Source organism: Monodelphis domestica, chromosome 8 (assembly GCF_027887165.1).
Source record: "Monodelphis domestica isolate mMonDom1 chromosome 8, mMonDom1.pri, whole genome shotgun sequence".
Lineage (NCBI taxonomy): Eukaryota > Metazoa > Chordata > Mammalia > Didelphimorphia > Didelphidae > Monodelphis > Monodelphis domestica.
Genome location: NC_077234.1, coordinates 211,303,791 through 211,318,300, shown reverse-complemented (window position 1 = coordinate 211,318,300; position 14,510 = coordinate 211,303,791). Strand labels below are relative to the sequence as shown.

The 14,510-nt window shown below is 36.3% G+C and overlaps 1 protein-coding gene across 9 annotated transcripts in view; it reads left to right on the top strand.

The window, feature by feature from the left end:
- The window catches only part of PPP2R3B (protein phosphatase 2 regulatory subunit B''beta), a 177,121-nt gene that overhangs the window by 101,723 nt on the left and 60,888 nt on the right, over nt 1–14,510 (top strand). Inside the window, exon 14 of one of the 9 annotated variants that reach the window (XR_008914075.1) lies at nt 476–678. The exons of 7 other annotated variants lie outside the window; for them this stretch is intronic. The gene's annotated coding sequence lies outside the window, so the exon portion shown is untranslated. Of the gene's footprint in view, nt 1–475; nt 4,268–14,510 lie in introns of those variants that run through there. One more of the 9 variants, XM_056807785.1, reaches the window with a different exon arrangement.

Genomic DNA, 14,510 nt, shown 5'->3' with positions numbered 1-14,510 from the left:
CCAGCATAAGTTAATAACTGTTAAAATTCTGAATTAACTAATCAGTCTATATATTGAGTACTACAAGTGTTTCTATACATAACAACATATTCCCATAGACTAGAACATAGTCATTAGTACTACGTTGCTGACCTGACTATAACAAGTTATACACAGTGAATAATCTTATAGAGAAGAAATACCTATTTGGGTCTCTATATGAAAACTCCTAACATTAGGTGCATTTAGGGAAGAATAGGAAAATAACAGAATTGAGCTGTGGCTATGTTATTCATTAATCTATTATTTATTTTGTCATAACATTGTTTTGACCCCTCAGCCTGATCTCAGGCAATCCCATCTACCCCTAACAGCAACGAAATATACCTGAATTTTAGAAATCACAATTCAGAACAGCAAAATGCATTGAGACAAATTAAAATTAAAACAATTAATATAAAATAATTATTTTGATATTTGTGTATATTTGTTTTAGATTTTTCATGATGACCTACTGTGGGAGATTTCATGAAAATTTGGGAGCCATGACTTATTCCTAATAATACACTTAGCATTTTGAAGGTCATTTTATGAAGGGAGGAGGACAGATCTTGAATGATCACCACTTCCTAACAGAAGGATATTTCCTTTGTGGGAGATTAAAAAAAAAAAAAAGACGTGGACCAGTTTAAGTATGAGGTAAACCCAATAATACTTCAACATCCTTTCAAAAGCTATGACTATAGAATGCATTGAGAGTAGTTGTATGTAAGGTGATTGTAAAGATAGGAAGAGCCAGTCTGTGAAGAACTTAAAATGACAAAACAAGAGAATTTCTGTTTCATCCTAGAGGTAATAAGTAATCTTTAGGGTTCATTGAATTGAGGGGTTACAAGGAAAAACACCTGTGCTTTGAGGAAATCACTGTGGTGACTATGTGGAAGATGGATTAGAATAGGGAAAAGCTATGAATCGACAACAGTTAAGCTAATGCATAATTATAAATAAAAAGGGATATGGACCTAAATGGTTGGGATTTTGAGTGAAAAGTAGAGGACATAATTTAATACATATTATAGTAATGGAAACAGGCTTGGGAATTGATTAGATATGCAGGATTGAGAGTGAAGAGTCAGGCAGAATCCAAGGCTGAAAATGTGAGTGACTGAAAGGATAACAGTACATCCATTGAATTTGAAATAGTTGGACAAACAGTTTGAAGTGTCTAATCGTGACCATGTATACTCTGTGATCCAGTGACACTGGTCTCCTTGGTGTTCTTTGAACATGACACATATCATAACTTTTCACTGGCTGTCTTCCATGCCTGGAATTCTCTTCCTCCTCATCTCCTAATTTCCTGGGATTCCTTCAAGTCCCAAATAAAATCCCACCCTTCATAAAAGGAATTTCCCGATCCTCCTTAACACTATTCTAGTGGCCCTTCTATATTGATTTTCTCCAGTTTATCCTGCATATATCTTGTTTGTACATAAATATTTGCATGTTATTTCCCTTGACTAGATTATGAGTTCCATAAGATTGTTTTGTTGTTAGGATTTTTTGTTTTTATCTATTTTTGTATCCCTAGCACAGTGCTTGGCACATAGTAAATGCTTAGTAAATGCTTTTTGACTTAGCCCTAAAGTTAAGGAAAGGGAGATTATGGCTGGGTTAGAGATCTTGGAATCACTTGTATAAGGATGAAAATTAAATTCATGGAGACTTAGGAGGCAACCAGATGAAAAGAGCAAAGAGAAGAAAGATGAAGGGGTCCAGAACAGAGCCTTAATGTACATTTGCTGTTTGTGAGTATGATATGGATAATAAACAAGCAAAGGATATAAGGTTGTAGTCAGACAGGTAGAAGAACTAGGAGAATAACATTCTGAAAACCTAGATAAAGGATAATCCTGAAGGAGAGAGTAATCAGCAGTGTCAACTTATAGAGAGAAGTTAAAAAAAGGATGAAAATTGAGAAGAGGCCATTAGATTTGGCAATTAAAGAGATCAATGGGAGGCAGTGAGGTAGCTCAGTAAATTGAAAATCAGGTCCAGAGATGGGAGGTCCTGGATTCACATCTGGTCTCAGACACTGTGTGACTCTGAGTAAGTTATGTAACCCCCATTGCCTAGCCCTTACCCACTCTTCTGCCTTAGAACCAATGCACAGTATTAATTCTAAGATGGAAAGTAAAAGTTTTAAAAAAGGCAGAAAAATCTATGAAGTGATCCTGAGTTCACTCGGCACCCCTCCTTTAACTTCACTCACTACTGGTACTGAGGCTGTACTAGCTGACCCAAACACCCAACACAGGTTGATGACAACCCAGTTCCTCCACTGCTTTCTGGTGCCATGAAAACCCCCTAGCTCCATTCTGAGGAAGTTTACTTAGACCAGAAAAGAATTAATGACCTGCATAGTAAAAAAATAATTGTTAGAAGAGAAAAACTGGAGTCTGCAATGACAAAAAAGAGAATGATAGATTAGGATTGCAAATATACATAAATAAAGGATAAATTAGAAGAGAAACAAAAAACGGTAACAAGAAAATAGGCTCATCATACAAGCAAAACATTTTTATCTCAAAAGTAGTACATGTAGAGAAAACTCCAAAATCAAAGGTCTCCAAGAAGAACATCACAGGACAAAAAAACTGAACATCATGTAATACAGGAAATAGTAGAAGAGTACTTCCCCAAACTTCCTAAACATAAAAAATAAAATATCAATGGAAAGAATTCATCAAAAAACCCCAAGGCTGCAAACTTCAAGATGTATGGCGGTTGTATTAACAATTCAGTTTGGAAACAATAACGAAGAAAATTGGCCAAGAAAAAATCATCAGAGACCAAAGAAAAGAAATTAAAAGATTATTCTACACCTGCTAGAAAATTCAGAAGAAAATAAAATCCTATGGAAGACCTCCCCTGCAAATCTGAGCTTAACCATAAATGAAAAAAGATGGCCATTCAATAATAGAGACATTTGAAACATTCTTTGAAAGGAAACTAGACCTAAAGAGATTATGTGCTTCTTGAGTATTCCAAAAAGCAGAAATGCAGGAGGGGATAAATGCAGCATCCAAGAACAGCAACAGAAGATAGCAGAGTGGCCAGTAAGGCTTTTTTTTCTAAGTATACACAACATGACAAGGGTAAAGGCAGAAATCTAGTGGAGGTAATAGTGAAGAGGCAGGCCCAAGGCATTATGGACAGAACCTGGTAAAACCCTACATTTAGGCAAAAAAAAAATTTTTTTGGTGGGACTACATTACAGCATGGGGAGGGAGGGTACATGAAGGGAGGAGAAGGAGGCAGAGGCCTAGAGAGGAATGGATAATGTGCCTAGGGTCAGATCAGACTGTATACATGTTATATGCCAACAAAACTTGAAAACACAGAAGAAATAGAGGAATACCTTTAAAAGACCATATAGAGCTCTTAAATAACCTAATCTCAGAAAAGAAAATATATGCCACTAGAAAGGAGCTACAAAAGAAAAAAAGACCTGCTCATTCTGTTAGGTTCACAGGAAAATTCTATCAAGCTCTTAAAGAAGTTAGTACTCATGGTTCACAAATTCTCAAAAAATGAGAAAACAACCTATCAGAATCCTTTGATAAGATAAATTTAGTCCTAATTAGAAAAAGACAAAATATGGAAAGAAAACTACAGGCCAATGTCATTAATGAACATTGACTCAAGAATTTTAAACAAAATCCAACTGAAATAAATTACAACAATTAATCCAAGAAATCATTCATTATGACCAAGAGGGATTTTTATACCAGGGATACAAGAATGGTTCAACATTAGGAAGAGTATCAACATTATCATATTAAAAACTATAGAATCCAAAATCATATGATCATCTCCGTGATGCAGAAAAAATCACAATAAAATACAAGACTTTTATTTTTAAAACCTTACAAAGTATAGGCTTAGGAGACCCTTCAAAAATGTCGTAAAAAGTATCTGTATTAAAAAAAGCAACTTTTATATTCAATAGGGATACAATAGAACCTTCCCCCCAAATAAATGAATCAAAGATGCTTGCTTTTTTCCATTCTGCAAGTATTAGCAACACCAGCAAGACAGAAAAAATTATAAGTTTAAAGATAGGCAAAGAGGAGACAGAACTATCCCTATTTGCTGATGAAAGGATATTATATTTTGCTTGTATAATCCTAGGGAATCAATAAAGATATTATTTGAGACTAATTTGTGAAAAATAATTCCTCAAAAACCAACAGCATTTCTATAATAACAAAACACAAAAAGAAAAGAGTAAGAAATCCTATTCCAAATAATTACAAATACATAAAATATGAGGATTTATCTCCAGAAGAACACAAAAGACCTAGACAAATTCAGTCACAGCCCACTTTTTAAAGAATAGATGGAGGATTATTTAGGCTCATGATGAGGCTGTGCCAGTGTCATAAAAATGACCAAAATTAACATATACTTCTTTTTTTTAAACCCTTACCTTACATCTTGGAGTCAATACTGTATATTGGCTCCAAGGCAGAAAAGTGGAAAGAGCTAGGTAATGGGGGTTAAATGACTTGCCTACCGTCACACAGCTGCGAAGTGTCTGAGGTCAGATTTGAACCTGAGACTTTCCGTCTCTAGGCCTGGCTCTCAATCCACTGAGCTACCCAGCTGCCCTCTAACATATACTTTTAATGCTATACCAATCAAATTACCAAAGGCTTGATAATTTTACAGTTTGATAAAATAATAACCAAATTCATTTGGAAAAGCAAAAAAACTAGAATTTCAAGGGAAATGATAAAAAGAAATAAGTGCTGAAGGGGGAATAACACTTCCCGACCTCAAACTATATTCTAAAACAGCAGTTATCAAAACCATCTGGTTATCATTTAAAAAAAAATAGATCAGTGGAACAATTGAGACAAGAGAGAATCAGAAAGGGAAAATAAATTTACTTTGATAAAAAAATCTGGGGAAAACTGGAAATCATTCTGGTAGAACTCAGGTTTAGGCCAACACTTTACAACTTATTCATGATACATTTTAATTGCATATGCAACCTTAATATTAAAGATCATACTATAGAAGAATAGAGAAACAGATCATATGCCCCTCACATGTATGGGTAGGAGATAATTTTTTTTTAAGCTTTTTCGGTCTTGGTATCATTTCGAAGCGAAGAGAGTGGCAAGGGCTAGGCAATAGGGGTTAAGTAACTTCCTTTGGTTCACACAACTAGGAAGTGTCTGAATCCAGATTTGAACCCAGGTCCTTCTAACTCCAGGCCTGGCTCTCTATCCACTGAGATACCTGGCTACTTCTGTCTTAACCAAAAAAGACACAGAGGCAACTGTAAAATAGATAATTTTGATTGCTCAAAAACTAAAAAGCTTTTGTCCAAATAATATTAACATTCCTAGGGTAAGAAAGGAAATAGTCTAATGGGAAACATATTTTTATCAAATTTCTACAAGAAAGGGATTAATGTCTGAGATATATAAGATATATAATAAATAAATAACCCATAGCCATTCCCCAATGGATAAATGTCCAAAGGATCTGAATAAACATTTTGAAGAATTATAAAGTATTCACAACCACATGAAAGAAATGACCCAGATCACTAATAAGAGAAATGCAAATCAAAACAATCCTGAGGTTTCCACCTTCTATACTGTATAATGACAGAAATGATCAAAAGAAGGCAAAAGTCATTTTGGAGGAATTGTGGAAGGATAGACACACATCCATTATTGGTGCAGGTGTAAAATGGTACAGTCATTTTGGAAAACATTATGAAATTGTGCAAATACAGTAACTAAAATGTCTAAACCATTGTAGGATTTATACCCTAATGAAGCCATTGGCAAAAAGAAAGTCCCCAAATATTCTGAAATATTTATATAGCAGCACTTTTTGTGATAGTATAGAATTGGAAACAAAGTAGATGCCCATCCATTAAGGAAAGGCTAAACAAATTGTGGTATATGATTATAATGGAGTGTTACTGGCCTGGGAGAAATGATGTGTGCAATGAATACAGAAAAGTATGGAAAGATCTATATGAAGTGATGCAGAACAAAATAAGCAGAACCAACAAAACAGTATACATAAACTATAACAATGTAAATAGAAAAAAATGACACACCAAAAAAGTCAAAAGTAAATGTAGCAAAATTATAAAGAATTGGGAAAGATTCAAATGAAGAAATAAAAGAAGACACTCCTAAGCTACTCTTGTGGGGAAGTTGGGAGGTCCACAGGTGTTACTACACTCCACATGCTTTCAATATATTGACCAGTTGGGCTGATTTTCTTTTTACTCACTAAAAATACAGTTTATCATCTGGGATGGCTGTCTAGAAGAGGAAAAAGGTGGGACATTTGGGATAATTATGATGATTAGAAAATATTAATGAAAACTTATTTTTTAAAAAACCATTGGTAACTGGAAAAAAATTTCAGTGAAGTGATTTGGATTGAAGTTAAATTGTAGGGAATATAGAGGAGACTGAGAAAGAGAAAGTAGATGACTTTTATTAGGGAGTTTGCCTCAGAAAAGACAGTAAATAGTAGTAAGGGTGGTGGGGTCTAGTGAGTACTTTTTAAGGGTAGAGAAGACTTTAGGTGTGTTTGTATGTAGCAGTAAAGGTACTAATGGGGAAACTGAAGATTAGAGAATGAAGATTATAGTAGAGGTAGTCTGTTGGAGAAAATGAAAGAGAATTGATATGTGAAAGGAAATCATTCCCAAATTAAATAAGGTGAGATCAAAAAGGGATTTAGGAAGATTCTTTACATTACACTAATTTTAAATATGCAGGCTGCACTACATAAGTCTCCTGTATGAAGAGCATGTGCAGGGTTTTGTGTGTTTGTTTAATCTGACTACATAATGAATTGGATTATTTTAAGTGAAATGAAATTAGAAATAGCTGGGACCTAATAGGTTAATTATCAGAAACCTTTCCAATACCAAACCAAAGCACCAAGGAATTGACTTATTTTTTTCAGATATCTATACTCATCCCAATTGTTCTAGCTATTTCCCCACATATCAGTGATTTTCAGGTTTTGCTACCATGAAAGTGTAATTATAATTGACATTAAGTAGTCTGCCACTTCTAGAGCTTTTCATATTACCATGTATGGTATGCCCATGCATCAGAAAAACAATTTAGACAAATTACTATAACCTCCAAACTAGTAAAATATTTACCAAAAGCATTCAGCCTTTTCATATGAAATCTTTTGTGGCTGTGACATTTTATAATACTGTTCTTGTAGTTTAGTCATACTGCCACTGTACTGTAAGGATTCAGTTATAGATATGTATTGCTGAAGAACCTAGATTAAAAATATAATTTTGCTTTCACTTGGTTAAACTAGTACTTTTTAATGAATTTAATGTCAAGTCACAGTTGGTTATGTCTAGTACTTCATTTTTCCTTTATCAGTTTACATTAATTTTAAGATTAAGAAAAATCCATTTTGATGGTTTGCCTTCCGCTTTAGGTTAGAGTTTCGGTGTCTCCATATGATAACTTCTTTGGGGCTACTTACCTTTTGAGCTGACTTTATACCTCAATCATTAGCAGTTTGAATTAATCATAGGAAAGACTTAAATGTACTTTTAAAAATCCTTCCTATCAAAAGAGCTCTAGCTTCCTTTCTCTGCATTTTAGAGAAGATAAAAAAAAATAATGACCAATGAAGGCATATTGCCAGTAAGATTATAAACCTATACTCTCAAAATGACTTTTCCCCTCCATTTAGGAGGATACTTTTCTTTTTGTTCTTTTAAATCTCTGCTTTCCTCAGCTGTCTAACTTATATGGTATATTTAGATGTACAACTCCTTCACTTCAATTAGTCCAAAAGATTTCTTACAGGACCAATTCTCTTTCTTTCAGAGACTAAAAATAAATGTTGTGAAAATATTTGAGCAAAGGTGACATTATTTGATTACAGTTCCCCAGAGGAAAAATGCTTGTATAATTATTGACTTTTTTCCCAAAGGAAATAAAATATCCAGTTTATTATCTCTGTTGCCACTTTACTAAGAGAATATCCATAATGGTACAAGTCTGATAAGAAGTTTTTTCATTGTATAATTCTTTTTTTTTTTGGACAGTCTCAAGAGAGTAAAACTTGAATATGTTCTCATTTTGTGTAATCTTATCCATATGAAGAAAATGAAAAATTTTTATCTTTCAAGACTTTAATATAGACATGTTTATATTTATTTAGGCATAATTAATGTTTAAGTAAACTAAAACACCATCTGCCAAAGAACACTGGCCCCAAGAAATAGATTTTTAACCTTTTTTTAAAGAATGAACTTAGTGTATAATCTTTTGAGAAAATGAAATATATACACAATTATTATAATTTCCAAATTAAAAATTTTAATGTAAGTAAATGAACATAGCATTTATTAAATACTTACTGTGTACAAAACACTATGGTAAGTGTTAGGGTTACAAAAAGAAAAGTAATCCTTTTTCTCAAGGAGCTTACATTCTTATGGGAGAGACCACATAGCTTTGGCCACAAACCAAAAAGAGCCCATAGTCCTTAAGGTGCAGCAGCAAAACAGTCAGTAATGCCTCTTCTTTAATGTCATTTCCATTGACAAAAATATGACCAATTTCTGATGTTGAACCATTTGTTAGTGCCAAGGATTCGGATGATAAGAACTTTCTTTTCTGGGTATTCAGGAGATGTGGCCATGGTACTGGCAGGAGCGGCTGCATCTTCATAGTGATTGTTTCCCAGGATGATGACTGGACCGTGTGGAGAATAGAATTCTATTCAGATAGATGTGGAAGCATTGCTATTTCCGAGGCTCTCGGGCTTCGTGTCTTGAGCTGACTACATCAGGGTCTGAGAGATGTCAGGCACTGTGGTGGCACACTTGCTTCCTCTCTCTCCCTCAGTGAGCCCTGATGCTTTAGCCAAGCGGTCGATGGTTGGTGGGGATGACTGCCCTTCCCTTGATGGTGTGAGAGTTGGGCTGGAAGCAGGTCTGGTGCCGACAGGGTGCTCTCTCTGCACATCCGGGGCAGCTGGACAGCAGTTGCTGCTGATAGTGACAAGTAATGCAGGCTCTTTCTCCAGATTGATGTCTCAAGATGGCTGTGGAAGCAGGTTGGGAAATAGGTGTGTATTCAGTGAAGTTGCCCTGTACTGAAATACTCCATTAGCAAGAGAAATCAGTCATTGAGCTCTGTTAGTCAGTCAGTAAACCTTTATTAAACACCTACTACAGGTCAGGCACTGTACTAAGGATACAAACATATGGAGAAGAAAGCCCCTGCCCCCACGGAGCTCACAATTTAATAATGGGGGAGGAACAAGTAAACAAGTATCATAAGCTGTGTGCAGGATAAGTAAGAAGAGAGGCATTAAAGTAGGAGGGCTGGGAAAGGGTTCCTACAGAGGGAGGGATTTTAATCAGGATTTCAGAAAACCCAGGGAAGCCACTAGGCAGAGATAAGGAGGGCTAGCACTCTGGTTAGCAAAGAGATGGAGAGTGTGTACAAGAACAGCGAAGAGACCAAGTTTGACAGGTACATGCCCAGAACAGGGAGAAGCCTGAAAAGGTAGGAGGCGGGCGGGCCAGGAAGGGCTGTAACAAAAGCCCAACATAGGGTTTTCTACTTGATCCTGGAGATGAGATGAGACAGAGACAGGCTCTGGAGTTTAGTGGAGAGGCAGGTCAGGGGAAGGCTGTGGGGAGGAGGAATGACACCCTCAGACCTGCTCTTTAGGAAAATCACTGGTGGCTGAATGGAACATGGATGTAAGGGAGACTCAAGGCAGGGAGACCCCAGCAAGCTCTTACAGGAAGTAGTCCAGCCAGAGTGGTGGCAGCATGAGTGAAAAAGGGGCATATTTGAGAGATGGTGCCCAGCAACAAGCCTGGACCACAGATTGGATATGGAGGGAGAGACAGTGAGGCGTCAAGGATGATGCCTAGGTTTCAAGGCTGAGAACATGGTGTTGCCCCAGATAGTAATAGGGAAGTGGCAGGGGAGGAGTTTAGAGGGAAAGATGAGTTTGGTTTTGGACATCCAGGTCAAGATGTCTGGAGCTGCAGCATCCAGGGTCAGCAGAGAGACTGGGGCAGAATAGGAGGATTTGAGAATTATCAGCCCAGAGATGGTCAGTAAATCCATGGAAATCAATGAGATCACCAAGGGAAGTAGTATTGGGGAGAAGAGGACCCAAGATAGAACCCTGTGGGATGTGATTTGGATAAGGATTCCAGCAAAGAAGAAAAAGTGGTTGAATAGTAGGAGCAATGTCAAGAAAAACTGTTCTGAAAACCCAGAGAGAATATAATCATCACTGTCCCAGGCTGCAGAGTAATTGAGGAACATTGAGAAAAGGCCATCATTGTTAACTTTGGAGAGAGCAGTTTTGATGGAATGATGAGGTTGTAAGCCAGGTTGTGAGGAGAAAGTGGAGGCTCCCATTGTAGAAGACTTAACCCTTGGCTATACTCCATACTGTGCCTAGCTGTCAGCTTTATCCAGTCAACTTTAATTGTGTGCTTAATTATGACATATTTATTAAGCACAACACTTGGCCCAGGAGTATGTAGAAAAATGAAATATTGCTTCCTTCAGAAAGTTTTCTAAATTCTGTAGGAAGAGGTATGTGTGTAAGAAAACATGCACAATATAAGTATTTTTAGTATGAGCACAAGAAACAGGTGATTTGGTATGGGAAGGAAAAAGGCAGAAAATAACATTGATAAAGTAGAGAATTCAAATAAAGGATATTTCAGTTACTTTAAAAATCATACATTTTTTGCACTGCGATTGCAAAATTTAATTTGGGAATTTAGGGGAAAACTTAGAAGGAAAATGTTCTTACCTATTTTTGCTAAGACTTGGGTCTTCCTCTATCATAGAGAATTAGAAACATTCTTTGAACCTGAAAAGAGTGTGTATTGTTATGATCCCTTTTCCATTTTCACAGCTTGGCACATGTTCCCATTACCACTTTTTCCAAATTCTTTTAATTGTGACACAGATGAAAAGGATAAATTAGAGACATTTTCATAGCTTTAAAGATTTTGTAGAACATTTAACTAGCTGAAACATCTGTCCAAACAATATCCATAGTTAAAAACAGCAGAATTGTAACCCAGAATTTTAGTGCTATAACTAAATCACTTTGGTATATAATTGTCTAATATAGCTGATAATTAACACAACCAGATCTCTGTAGCCAAAGTTTTATGGTAGTCGTGAGAGCATTTTTCTTGAGCTCTTTGATGTTAGGTGACCTTTTAAGCTGGCATGCTGCTGAATAATGCCTTTGCTTGCCTTCATCAGAATGGCATTTGCAAAATAAATGCTTATCTTGATATATAAATGAAGACTTTAAAAATGTGTCCACATGATGGCATGGTTTTATATTGATCACTTATTCACTTTTGGCATTTATATTGTTTTATTCACTTTGGCACGTTACTTCCAGCACCTCACACAATTCCTGCCTGGCACTGTATTATTAGTGCTATTAATAAATGCTTACTGATATTTTTTTAAATATGAACAACCAATCTTACTGACATAGGGAGTCCTGGTGAGAAACTTACTGGTTGTGCCTTCTCAACCTCAAGAGTTGCCTGCAGCACTGAAAGCTTAAGCTGTTTGCCCAGGTCACTCCCACAGCCAAGATTAGGCAGAAGTGGAAGCTGAGCTGTCTCTCTGGCAGGCCACCTCCTCAGTTATATATATGTACAGTAGAGATTCCTTTTTCCTAAAACTGGCTTGACAAAAGCCAAGTGTAACAGCCCAATAATTACTCTCTTAGAAAAGCAATGAAAACTGAGTGGAAAAAAAGGCAGATTGATGGTAGACAAAATATTTTTTTTAAAGAAATGTTTTTTGAAATGTCTGTTTTGTGTGCTAATAAGTATAATTATTTTTTTAATAGATATGGTTGTCTTTCAAAAATATCTGATTTTAGGATCTGTATGTGGATCAATGTGATCTTTCCTCATATATACATCTACATATGTATATGTAATATATAATAATAATAATATAATGAACTAATATTAACCAGGGAAAATGAATTTACAAAACAGTCAAAATAGAAAAGTTGCATCATAACACATTTCTTACATAATCAATATCTGTACTAAATATAATCCTGATGCAATTTTACCAATAAACTGACAGTGAAATTTGGGAGTGATTAAAAAACTTTAATTTTAAAAATTAAATTTTAAAAATTAAACTAGGTTCTAGGTTCTCTGTAATAGCTTTAGTCAACAACCAAATAAACTTCCTAGAGAAACAATGTATTTTTGCAACATATTGGGAAGCCATGTTATCTAATACCAAAAGGAAAATTAAATATCTATTCAGAATCTTTGTATTATTTAGTATTTTTCAGAATTGGACCTTGTTATTTGCTATTATGGAAGGTTTGTGCATACAGTGATATTTGATTTTATTGGGGCAGATAGGAGGCACAGTGAAGAGAACTTTGGGCCTAAAGTCAGGAAAAGCTGAATTCAGATGTATCCTCTAAGACACCTAGAAGACCTGTTTCTGCCTGTTTCTTCACCTTTAAAATGGGAATTTTTTTTTTTAAATTTTTAACCCTTACCTTCTGTCTTAGAATCAATACCAGGTACTGGTTCCAGGGCAGAACAGTGGTAAGGGCTAGGCAATGAGGGGGTTAAGTGACTTTCCCAGGGTCACACAGCTGGGAAATGTCTGAGGCCAGCTTTGAACCTAGGACCTCCCATCTCTGGGCCTCTCAATCCACTGAGCCACCCAGCTGCCCCCCTAAAATGGGAATATTAAAACCACCTACCTTCCAGGTTGTTGTGAGGATCAGATGAAATATTTATAAGAGTGTATTTGTAGTATTAGTACATTGCTTGGCACATAATAGTGCTTAGTAAATGCTTATTTCCTTCCCCTTCCACTTACCTCAGAAGAAGAAATGAGATTAATGCCTAGAATGTCATTAAGGAGAGGTGTATTTGACATATAAAGAATAGCATGGGAGAAAGTTTGGAGTTGAAAACTGAAGAAAAAGATGAATAATAATTATGACACTCAAAAACAACTCATCTGATCTTCACAACTCTGGAAGGTGCTTATTATTTCCATTTTATAGATAAAGAAACTGAGGGGGAAAGGTTAAATGATTTGCCCAGAATCACATAGCTAGTGTTTGGGGCTGGATATGAACTCAGGTCCTACTGACTACAGGTCCAGTGCTCCATCCAGTGCACCACTTCATTGTCTACTAGGATGAAGATAGTAAGCTGATTAATAGATTTAAAAAACAAAAGCAAGGAAGGAATAAGAAAAGAAAAAATAAAATACAGCTGTGGTAGAAAAAAAAATTTAAGTCAAGTCTGATCCAGGGGTCCCAAGTTTTGCAAACTCACCAGCCTCTTTGTACAGTCCCAGCTGGGTCTGCTGGGCTTTCTGGTAGATCGAAATCTCTATTAGGCCCAAGAACGGAACCTGCTCTGCTAGTAAACCTTGGACATTCTGGGTCATGTCTTCTGGGTTTATCTTTTTGAAGGACTAAAATTTAGATGCTCCCAATGAGGGTTAAATGCAGATACCTAACAGTCACCTTCATACCTAACAGGAGGGAGAGATACAGAAAGAAAATATTTTATTTCCATTCTTGGACTAATGGAATCTCCTGTCATTTCATCTGTATCATGAGAAAAATTTCTTTAACACAGACATAAATGTAAACTATCCAAACAATTATTGGAAAAAATATGAGAAATAAGGGCAGTTGGAGTTTGCAAGCTGTCAGTGTTTTCAAGGTTTCACATAGACTAACCATAAGAAACTATTCACTTATATATAAGCAAATATTGTGCACCACCTTCATATAATTCAGCACAAAAGCTAATAGAAATCCTCCTTCTTAGTAAAAAATAGTTTCCCAAAATGATTTTTTTCTAAGTACTTATTTTTTTAAAATCCTATCTTCCTTCTTAGAATGGATACTGTGTATTGGTTCCAAGGCAGAAAAGTGGAAAGGGTTAGGCAATGGGGAATAAGTGACTTGCCCAGGGTCACACAGCTGGGAAGAGTCTGAGGCAGGATTTGAACCCAGGTCCTCCCATCTCTGGACCTGGCTCTCAATCCACTAAGATACCCAGCTGCCCCCCTAAGCACTTATTCTGACATAGGATATGGAGTGCTTTCTCTCCTCCTTATCTCAGAACTCCTGGCTTCACTTCTCCTCCTCTTCTCATAAGCTGCAGAGCATGAGCTCAGTTGTCCTTGCCCAGGCTGGCCCCCAATGGATATGCTGGAGTCTGTCTCTGTCTCTCTCTCTGAAACAAGAAAGACCCTTTCCCAAGCATAAATCTTCTCACGCGATTATCCTCCCTCCCTTGTTGATAAACTTTGAGAAAGAAAAGTTCCTTCCTTGTGGCTCCCTCATCATCCATTGAGTCTTCAGACCTCTTTACTCCTCCCCATGGCCTCCCCTCCCCAGAACTGCTCTCTGCAGGGAGC